The following is an 11,508-nucleotide window of genomic DNA, read 5'->3' as shown; positions in this document are numbered from 1 at the left end:
GGGAGCTAATAGTGGAGCAGGACTGATAGCCTAGCCCTTGTAAAGAGTGTGATGACTGAGTTACGGGCTAGGTTTTTGGCCACCAGTGAAAAGAAATAATACTTTTGTCTGCTCCTGTATCTAAAATTCCCTTAAATTGTTTCCCTTCTATAACTAACTCCAAGGATGTTTTTATGGGGGCTCTGCAGTCCTTTTTTAAATGCCCTGGTTTGCCACAATTAAAGCAAAGTTTGAGCTCAGTTGAATCCAAGCGCCTCCTCCCCTGGAGAATGGCTGCTGCCAATTCCACATTAGTAAGTGGCCCTCCAAGCTCACGGCAAACTATTAACCAGTCCTGCAACCCCTTACTCTCTCTATGTGTAATTGCTGATCTGCATTCCTGCGTAGCTTGTTCATAAACCAATTGTTCGATTAAAGGCATAGGTGCTTCTGGGTCTCCAAATATCTTCCCTGCTGCCTCTGTCATTCTGGCCACAAAGTCTGAGAGGGACTCCTGTGCACCTTGAGTAATCTTGATCAAATGCCCACTTGCCTCTCCCTTCTTAGAGAGTGCCTTCCATGCCTTAACAGCAGCAGCTGAGAATTAAGCGTACGCTCCCCAATGATAATCTGTCTGGTTAGCAGCATGCTTTCACTGACCTGTAAGTAATTCAAATGTCCACGTTCTTTGGTCCCCTTCCATGGTGGCATTGGCCCTTACCTGCGTCTGGCAGGAGTCTGGCCACAAGGCTTTCCGCTCAAGATGCATTCCCATACTGGGGGCTGCAGCTTTTACTACAGTCTGCCAATCACCAGGAGTCATAGCGTGATTTGCAAGCCTTTCGACTTGTGCTATAGTGAAATTAGCAACTGCTTCTGCGAGCTTCTTAATCTGCATATACTCTACCAGAGTGTAAACATGCCCTCCCTCAGCTCCTTCAAAAACTGGGAATGCTTGCTGCACTTTACTCTGTTCCTCTTTTGGAATGAATGAATCTGAATGATACTTCTGCACATAAGGCTCTGAATGGGACCTCTGCACATAAGGCTCTGAATGGTACCTCTGCACATAAGGCTCTGAATGGTACCTCTGCACATAAGATTCTGAACGGAACCTCTGCACATAGGGCAGAGTTGCACTAGGACCCTGAAGCCGGCAGTCCGGAGGCCAAGAAGCAAGCTGGCTTTCGCCAGCTGCTTTTTGCCTTTTTCTGGACTGAGTAGCTCACTTTTTATCTTGCTGGTACCTTTCTCCCTTATAACGAACTGCTTCCTCCTCCAAGTCCGTTTCTTCAGAGGAGCTAAGTCCTTCATCTGATTCTGAGCTACTAAGAGCTAGCCGCTTAAACTCATCTAGTGGCGGGTATAAGTTCCTTCTCCTAGAAACCTCCACTGATTGATCTTTTTTCTTTTCTTTTTCCTTCTCCTTCCTTCCAATCTCTCCCCAGGTATTCTTCCCTGACATGATCTTTTCCGCGGGTTTGAGACCCGTGGAAAGGCCTGTATGCTTAATTGATGCACCATGTTTCCTCTTTGTTCCTGCTTTCTCTCCCCGCTTTACCTCTGATAGACTGTCTTGAATTTCGTCCAGAATTCTCTGCCCTGCCTTAACCACTTGTTGACATGTGAAAAGGAAGAAAAAGGCTTCTAACACTGGAGAAAGTTCAAGGCCAGACATACCTCGTAAGCTGTAATGTGTCCCGCAGTTCTGGTTCTGCCTCGCAAACGAGGGATCTCCCTTGCACCGGTGTGGTGGTAGTTCCCGGGTTTCTCAGAGCCACTTGTCCCAAGCTTTTGTCCCCGCTGGCAAGAACACACTCAGGACAACCAGAATCTTCTGCGTCAAAACTTTTATTGCTTACTTATCAGGAGGGAAGACCCCCAAACCGGGAAAATGGCACTGCTTATATAGCCCGCAGCTTCACGTTTCAGCACCTGATGTGGCGTGACAGCTCCTGATTCGTTGCTCCCCCATCACCCCATTACTACACCGGGAGATGGGCAGTGACTAGGCGTGAGTTCACTCTTGCACTTGCGCATAAGGCTTGTTTAGTAGTTAGGCGCAGTGGAAGCCAGCGCCATCTTATAATGGCGATTGCTCGCTGCACAGCTCTCCACAAATTGTCCCTGTAGTCTCCATCTACTCTTGACAATTCAGCCATATACACGTGTCCGAAGGTGCCAACGTTCTGCTGTTTGCTGGAGCTGGAACTTGCCCCTTTGGTGTATTATTACTACTACTGATCTCATCTACCAGACTTCAAAAGATGTGCTGGCTCTAGGGTTCAGTCCACACTTCCAAGGTTTAGGCTATGGCACTCACATGGTGTCTCAGAAATATCTGCTACTTTAGTACCCAGTAGGTCCAATGTCCTCTTCTCACCTCCTTGTGCACCAGGAATGCATGTTGTTACAGATGTGTTTGCAGACAAAACACCTTTATATATATAATGAAATTGTAAACTAAGTTTTGTTACATATAGTATATGAGTGTGTGGGTGATATTTGTGTATTTGTAAAACAACCACAACACCTGTGTGAAGGTCAGAGAACAACATGAGAGATTCTGATTTCTCCATCTATCTGAGACTGTACTCAGGCAGTCAAGCATGGCAGCAAGACCCTTTACCCACTGTGACACCCAATCAGTTTTACAGAGCTAGTCTCTTAATAGTGTTGTAGTAAAATTGCTGTTCTCTATGTAACCATAGGACAGTGAGGGATCATCATGGTACAAGCATCCCATATGATATGCATGTATGGAAAATGAGACTTGACTGAAGAACACATATCCATCCCTTTTTTTAAAAAAATCAATTTATTTATTTTATGTATATGAGTACACTGTAGTTGTACTGATGGTTGTGAACCATCATGTGGTTGCTGGGAATATGAAATCAGGACCTCCAATTGCTCTGGTTCTGCCCTGCAGGACATTCGGGAGAGCAGTCAGTGCTCTTCTGTCCTGCCCCATCCCTTTCTTTCAATCCTACATCCCAAGTTTTGGTCTATGCCTATTTGATTTCCCACATTCATTATTTCGACATTGTCTTCAGTAGATTCTTTTGGCTCTCATTACTGTAGAAAATCAGAAATCAGTAAAAAAGTATCCTTTTGTTTGTTTGGTGTGGTGAATGAATTATTCTTGGAGCAGTGTGTGGTAGTATCCAAAGGTGTGGTCTTGTTGAATTACAGATGCATCACTGTGGATGCAGGGATTTGGGGAAATTAATATATTCTTAAGCTCTGCCCAGGGTAAGACATAGTAGTCTCATCTTGCTGCCTTCAACTTGGGAGGGAGAGGCAAGCAGATATCTGATCAAGGAAATCCTAGTCTGTAGAAAGTTCCAGGGCACCCTTGTGTACAGAAAAGCCCTATCCCAAAAAGAAATAATCAGCCTTCTTATGTTTGTTAGTCATCCTTCAAAGATGGTACTAACCAGGTAAGTTGTTGATTAGGGTCCTGGTTATGAAATGGTCTGGAAGTACAAATAGTTACCATTTTTCTACCGGGATAGTTTAAGCTCAGGAGCAGAGGTAATCTGGCCACTACCATGGCTAAAACCTCTTCTGGGCTTCCTTGGTGACTGGCTGCTCAGAAACTGGGGGCTTTCATGAGGTGCTTTCCCTGCCAGCTTACCTCCCTCTTTCCTTCTCTGCAAGAAAGCAAGTCCCTCTTGCTTTTGATTGTACGTGGGATTTCACTAACTGCCATCACATCTCTTGGTAGGTTGTAACCTGACTATGTGTTAGAGGTAGCAAATATTTGAATCTTCTTCAGGCACTATGATATAGATTAGTAGGACTATATGGGGAAAGTTTGAACTCGAAATGGATGCACACAAGAAAAACACCTTGTAGCAATGGGGAAAAGTGTGGATTCAAAACGGCCAGGCTTGTTGTCTATAATGCATTCATTTCGCTTTCATTTATATGTTTTTAAATGTCCTTTATAAAACTAGCAAATATGGGCTGGAGGCATAGCTCAGTGGTTCATAGCATTGGCTGTTCTTGCAGAGGAACTTGTTTGTTTCTCAGCACCTGCATGGCAGCTCCCAACTGCCATGACTACAATTTAGGAATCTGGCACCCTCTTCCAGTCTCTAAAAGCACCAGGCATGTATGTGGTACATAGACATACATCCAGACAAAGCACTCATACACATAAAGAAGAAATGAGCCTTCTTTTATTTAATACTGTAAACAAACAATGAAAGTATTAGTTTGGTGTTTATTTGTTTGGTTTTGCCTCATTTTGCTTTGCCTTTTAGGTTCATAAACTGTCCTAGCAAATGAATCTACCCTAAAGAGAAGGAAGGTGATTCTTTCCAGTGGCTGCACCTATAGAGAGGGTTTAAAAGTCTGACAGTCTTTACATATTAAAAGTTCAATTGGGGTTTGGCATTGGAGCTGCAAGTTGATCCATCCATAAGTTTGAGGACATTGCAGCTCGAGCCACAATGATTGAGGTAGTTTGCAACGACCGTCTAGGAAAAAAAGTCTGAGTGAAGTGCAACACAGATGATACCATCGGTGACTTGAAGAAACTGATAGCATTTCAAACTGGCTCCTGCTGGAATAAGATCATTCTTAAAAGTGGTACATGATTTATAAGGACCACATATCTCTTGGAGACTATGAAATCCATGATGGGTTGAACCTGGAGCTTTATTACCAGTAGAGCACAATTCTTCCTCCTCCTTGTCCAACTCTACCCTGCCCTCCTATCCCATCCTTATTTGACACTGATATAGATGGTCATTTTAACAGTTCACATGAATAAAAACTTTGCTGCTGTTAAAAAAAAGTTCAATCCCTTTAAAATATTCAATATCTTTTAAAATTCAGAGTCTCTTAACTGTGCCTCCACTAAAATGCCTTCTTCATGAGGGAAACATACCAGCAGAGTCACAATCAAAACAAAATCAGTCTCCAGCCATCCAATGACTTGAATCCACTCAGGATCTTCTAGGCTCCTCGAAGAGCTTGGGTCACCTCTCCAGCTCTGCCCTATGTAGCATACTCCTTGTTTTCTAGGCTCCAGCTGCCTGTCCTCCACTACTGCTGCTGTTCTGGGTGGTCATCCCATGTAAAAACACAGCAGGCTTGGAAGATCCCACGATGTTTATCCAAGGGGAAGTGCTGCAGACCCTTTTTCGTCCCTACCTGCATAGAATGGGTCTCTGGTTGCAGGTGGACAAAGAGTAGGCGAAATAAATGACAGACAGATCAACAGGAGAGGTTGTGTAGAATCTGAATGTAATTGTCAAGTCGAGTATCAAAACTTTTTATACAAAATAACAAGAAACCAGGAGAGATACATCTGCCAAATTATAGTGACACAAAACAAGGAATGTATACATCAAAAGAAGGCGGGGACCAGGCCTCTGCCAGTAAGAAGGGAGCCAGACTTAATGCTAGTCTATTGCTAAGCCCACCACCAGGGGTTCTTAGTAAATGCCTGACTTATGTTGTTTCTTTGGGCCTAGTGAAGAAACCTGTCTCAGGGGGATTCCCTAAATCTTTTATGGTAAACTCACCTATTCACTAGGCCATTGTGAATTCCCCTGTCTGGGTAAGACTGGCTATTGTCTCAAGTAAATACTCTGCAGACCAGCCCAGAGCTATTTTGGCTCCCTTCTTTGTAATGCCTAATTAGTTTCACTGTCTCTACTAGAAGTATATTTGAATGTTACTGAATAGATGACTTTCTCACTGAATTCCTACTGAATTCTAAGTTTGTTGGGTTCAAGGATTTTCTAGGATGTTGGAACACTGGGGGAAGGCTTAGCTATGTCAGAATTAAATCTTTAAAGGCACTTCTAATAAAACAATACGAAAAGAGAGCACGTGGATCCATACACCAGACTAACGCAGTGATAGGGTATGAGTATATGGGTTATGAGAATGCCAAGGTTCCAGGAGGTTGAGTTTCTCTGAAACTCTTCTTGGTGAGAGCGTCCAGGGCTCCCAGCCTGTCAAGCAGGCTTCAATGGAGTGTGCATAGCAGGGAAGAACTTGAAGGGTTATATAATCCCACTGCATATATGGCTGGCTTCTGATGAAAGACTTCACATGTGTCATATAAGTGAAAATCTTGACAAACTGGCTGAAGCACTTTCCATTGCTGATCAGAAGGTTGGTCTTTTACAGTTTGCCGAATGTTCTTTCAATCTGTGAGCCTACATCAGATTACCTCAGGTCCAGAGGGACACTAACATGTGTGTGTATGGTGATGGCAGAAGGGTCTAGGTGCAGCGAAAGAGGTGTGAGGAGGTGAAGCAGCTGAAGCAGCATAAGGAGTTCCAGGGCTTAGAGGAAGTGACAGAGAAGAGTACCAGAGTAGCCCTGGGTCATCAGGAAAAGTTGAAAGCTGACCATGGGGTGAGAGCCCAGATTCTCAACCTATAGGTAGGAGTGGCAGAGTAGCACTGAGTGAAGCAGGCAGAGCAGGAACAGATTCAGAAGGAGGAAGGCCAGGTCCATTTGCACCACCTAAACCCCCTGCAAGAGGAGGTCCTGCAGCTCAACATGCACCTGGATGCCTCCAGTCAGTACAAAGATCTGCTGAATGTGCATCTTCTAAGAAGGAGGAGTGAGACAGATAAGACGATTCTTTCTTTCTCAGTTTTTCTGTGTAGCCCTGGATGCCCTAGAACTCCTTCTATACACCAGGCTGTCCTAGATCAGATACCCACTTGCCTCTGCTTCCCAATTCAAAGGCAGAAAGGAGAGTGCTGTGGCTCACATTTGGCAGAGCTTGAAAAAATATATATATACATATACATATATTTCCTCAAAACCTCGACTCCACAGGGACATAACTCCTCCAACAAGGCCACACCTCCTGATATTACCACAACTGTACCAAGCATAATTCAATCACCAAACCAATAAAGCACACAAAAGGACAATTCTTTTTTCTTATTATGGTTTTCTTTTGATTAGTTATTCCATTTGTTTTCATCTCAAATGACATCTGCCCCCCTAGGGCTACTCCTCCACAAACCCCCCATCACATCCACCCTGTCCCCTCTCTCCTTTGCCTCTATGAGGGTACTCCCACACCCATCCACCTCTCCACTCCCGCCCCACCACTCCAGCATCCCCCTATGTTGGGGCATCAAGCCTTCCCAGGACCAAGGACCTCCCCTCCCACTGATGCCAGGCAAGGCCATCCTCTGCTACTTATGAATCTGGAGTCATGCATGGGTCCTCCAAGATGCTGGTTTTAGATTTTTTTATTATTTTTGTAACTTTTGGAATATTATATAATTCCATCATTTGAAAGATCCCCGAGGAGAGTCCCTCTTCAGGGACTTACTGACCTTACTGACTTTACTCGTTGTAAGAACAGGAGACTTTTAATGGTACACACACACACACACAAACAACAAAAAAGCGCTCAAGCCAGCAGGCTGGGGTCAAAACTCATGCACCGCGCAGGGGGCAGGGGAGTTCGACCCCGGCCCAAATTTCTTATAGGCTTATAAAGGCAAAAACCACAAACCAAAAAGGGAGGGAGCCGAAGGAATTTTCGTGGTTACACATGATTGGCTTATTTAAATGTTGGCGAGGTGATTACAAATTAACAGGGCAGTACGTGCTAGTTAAGGTGTAGGGGGGCACAAAGGCTTGGACTTCTCGAGGTCAGCAGGACACCTGGTCAGTGTATGATTTATGGTGGGCTATAGGGAGGTGCCACCCGGGAGGTGCCATCCTGCCAGATGGCCATTTGGTCCTGATAGACCTGGCTAGTTCCTGCACTTTCTTTTTTATCTTTTATGGCCAGAAGTTCTTAGCTACAGGGTGGATCAAGCTGTTCCTGGATCCACCTGGGTCTATTCTTCAGCCCTGAATTTCTTGAGCTTAGATACCACAATGCTATAAGACCCAAAATTATAAGTTTTCTCTTCACATTCTCCCCCTACCCTTCCAACGTGTCAAATGTACCCCCTCTTTCTACTCCCTCCCAAATTCATTGCCTGTTATTCTTTTTATTATTCTCTCTATGTCTGTCTCTATCTTTGTGTCTCTCTCTGTCACACACACACATACACATGCACACACACACACACATGCAAATTAGAAAGCTCATTTCTATGGAAGATGAATTCTGCAGGACTTGTGAATTCAAGCCAGAGTCGTTGATCAGTGAGATCAGCTGTGACTTCCTGCCGGAGCTGTGTTGAGGGGAAGTCTAGAAGACAGCAGTATCCCTCTGGCCAACAGGCTCTGCTATGAAAATATCACCAAACTGCAACATGGGAAAAGCTAAAGGCAAGGGGCTTAGCAGTAAGGTTGTTTTATGTATCCCATGAAACTTTTATAGGATAGTAAGCCAACTGTTTATCAAAATAGTATCAGATGTTAGAACTCTCGAACTGTTATCATGATATTAAGTCATTTCTCATGGATATTGAATCCAAACTTTCTCAAATTGTGCATTGAAGAAGGTTTTATTTGCCATTTGAGAAATAAAACCCAATTCCCCAAATTTAAGTTTTAATTAAAATTTATTTTAATTATTCAGAGCTTGTGTGAATTACTTTTGCCATTGTCTTATTTTTCATCAGTGACTTTGTCATGACTAACATAAGAGAAGAACCAAAATGTTAATCTATTTTATACATGCTTATGGACAAATGGGCTTTCCCGAACTCTAGAAAGTCAGAAGCAAACACATTATTTAGGAAAATCTGAGCATTAACTTAGCATGTAAGAAAGCAAGGTCATGGTTTTTTTTTTCGTTTTATTATATTTAATCTTGTTTTTTGACACTCCAGTCTTTATCCCCTTCCTGGTCCCCCCTCTGGCAGTTCTTCATCCCATTCCTCCTCCCACTTGTCTCCAAGAGGATGTGCCCACTGCTCAACAGCACACCCCACCTTACAAGGCCTCCACAGTCTCTGTGGTCTCAAGTATCTCAAGGGTTAGGTACATCTTCTCTCACAGAGGATAGACCAGGCAGTCCTCTGCTGTATATCTCACCTTTTGTTTCAAGAGGCCCCTCTACTCCATCCTCTGCTTTTTGCCTTCACGCCTCTGCTCCTTGGGGGAACTGCTTTCAGAGGGCCTTTTAGAACTGCCATGTTCTTTTGCTTCTGCCAAAAACTTGTCCAAACCAAAAGGATTTTGCTTGAAGTGAACTGGTCCTTCTCGGTCCCTCGGTCTACAGTCTGAACCAGAAAAATGCCTTCTCAGGAACGAATCACTTGGTTCTTATCCTGGTTTTGAGATAATCAAGATACATATTTTTACAAGGTCATCATGGTCTAGATTTTTACTGGGCCTGTAGATACTCTGAGCCACATCTTTACCACCTCTCCAGGCCTGATCATAAACATTGTAATTTTTGTCTTCTCCACCTGCAAATCCACTGTCCATACTCTTGGATTGGTTGAAGAGCCTTTGGCCATACTGCATTTCATTCGAAGTTTGAGGATTGGGCACAGTAAGAGCAATGACTTAATTGATATCTCTATTTTCATTTCTCTGTGGTTTTGACTTCCTCTCATGCACTGCCCTAAAAAGGTTGCTGCTCAAGGAGAAGGAAGACCAAAGTATGGATGCTTCGTCCCTCCTTAGAATGGGGAACAAAATACCATGTAAGGAGTTACAGAGACAAAGTTTGGAGCTGAGACAGAAGGAAGGACCATCCAGAGACTTCCCCACCTGGGGATCCATACCATAATCAGTCACCAAACGCAGATACTATTGTATATTCCAGCAAGATTTTGCTGACATGACCCTGATATAGCTGTCTCTTATGAGGCTATGCCAGTGCCTGGCAAATACAGAAGTGGATGCTCACAGACATCTATTGGATGGTACACAGACCCCTCCTTGAATAGAGGAACTAGAGAAAGTACCCAAGGAGCTGAAGGGGTCTGTAACCCTATAGGAGGAACAGCAATATAAACTAACCAGAACACCGATCTCATGTCTCTACCTGCATATGTAACAGAAGATGGACTAATCGGCCATCATTGGGAGGAGAGGCCCTTGGTCTTGCAAAGATTATATCCCCAGTACAGGGGAATGCCAGAGCCAGGAAGTGGGAGTGGGTGGGTTGGGGAGCAGGGAGTGGGGAGGTTATAGTGGGCTTTGAGGATAGCATTTGAATTGTAAATGAAAAAATATCTAATAAAAAATGGTTTAAACCAAAAAAATAAAAAAGAAAGGAAGGTTTCTGGTCCTGCTGCCTCTCTTTTTGCCTGTCATGATGGATTCCATCCCTTTCACTGGCCTCTTCATTTTTTTTTTCCACATGGGGTTTCATCCCACCCTATTGCAAGAATGTGGGGCCAAGCAAGCTCTGACTGAATACTCTGAAATCATGACTCAGAAAGAATTCTTTTTAGAAAAAAAACTTCTGTCAGAAAACCTGGTCTCGCTCTGAAGAACTAATCTGAGGAGTTCTGGATTTGGCATTTATATGTGCATTGTCTGGGGCTCAGAGAACATTATCCATCTCCAAGCAGAGAATCTGAATTGAATATTTGACTTTAAATGTTTTCTCTTGTAGCTCAATAGCTATATCATCTGGTGTTATCATGTCTTTTTAGAAAAAAATTTAGAATTATATATTCTATTTTGTGTGTATGAATGTTTTGTTTGCATATATGTATGTATACATGGGCACCATGTGTATGCCTGCTGCCTTTGGAGGTCAGAAAAGGATGTCACATACACTGGAACTGGAGTTACAGATGGTCATGAGTCAGCAGATGCTGGGAATGGAACCAGGTTCTCTGCAAGTGCTGTAAGAAAACTTAACCACTGACCACCTCTCTCTCTCTAGCACCAACCACTTTCCCTTCTTTTTCTTGTCCCTCTTCCACTTCCTCCTCCTCCTCTTCCTCCTCCTCATCTTCTTTTGTTTTTTGAGAAATATTTTTTTCTGTGCAGCCATGGCTGTCCTAGAAGTCACTCTATAGACTAGGCTTACCCATAACTGCCACCCAAATGCTAAAGATGTGTGCCACCATGGCCCGATTCATCATGGACTCTTAACTCTGCTGATAGTTCCTCTACCAGATGTGGCTCTATGATCTTTGTTGTCAGCTGTGTGTGTCATGCTTTCTCTCCCTTATTACTGCTGGTGAGCTTAGATAACAGTTGCTGTTGTCCCCCTTCCCCAAGCTCCATGGTGATATGCACCCTGATATAGCTTGTTTGGTTTATTTCCTCAAGTCTTCTCAGAGGGAGGCCACTGACATGGTGCCTGTCCTCAAGGGTAAACTGAGTTAAAGAGTCAGATAGGGAAAGGGGCTTTGTAAAAACAGGCAGTGGGATATGAAACCACTTCTGTTTACCAAGTGCCTTTTGGAGCCTATTGTTTTCTTTTATGTGTTGAGGGGTAAAGACAGACTGTTTCATCTAGACCCAGCTTTGAAGGAGCCTCAAGTCATGGAGTCCACACATGCTTTCAAAAACAGTCTAAAGCCAGGCACATGTCAGGACTGCTGCCCTGGTCAGATGCAGGAGTGAACACTGGGGCCTGGGAGTCAGGAGGAGTATCCTAAG

General features: G+C 43.8%; 3 pseudogenes; 2 read left to right on the top strand and 1 right to left on the bottom strand.

Moving 5' to 3' along the window:
- Positions 4,373 to 4,776, top strand: Gm46997 (predicted gene 46997; annotated as a pseudogene).
- Gm46998 (predicted gene 46998) lies at positions 6,231 to 6,555 on the top strand (annotated as a pseudogene).
- On the bottom strand, positions 8,747 to 9,518 carry Gm18247 (predicted gene, 18247; annotated as a pseudogene).

The sequence above is a fragment of the Mus musculus genome, chromosome 12, assembly GCF_000001635.26.
Source record: "Mus musculus strain C57BL/6J chromosome 12, GRCm38.p6 C57BL/6J".
NCBI classification, from domain to species: Eukaryota; Metazoa; Chordata; class Mammalia; order Rodentia; family Muridae; genus Mus; species Mus musculus.
This window is presented reverse-complemented; position numbering and strand designations above follow the sequence as displayed.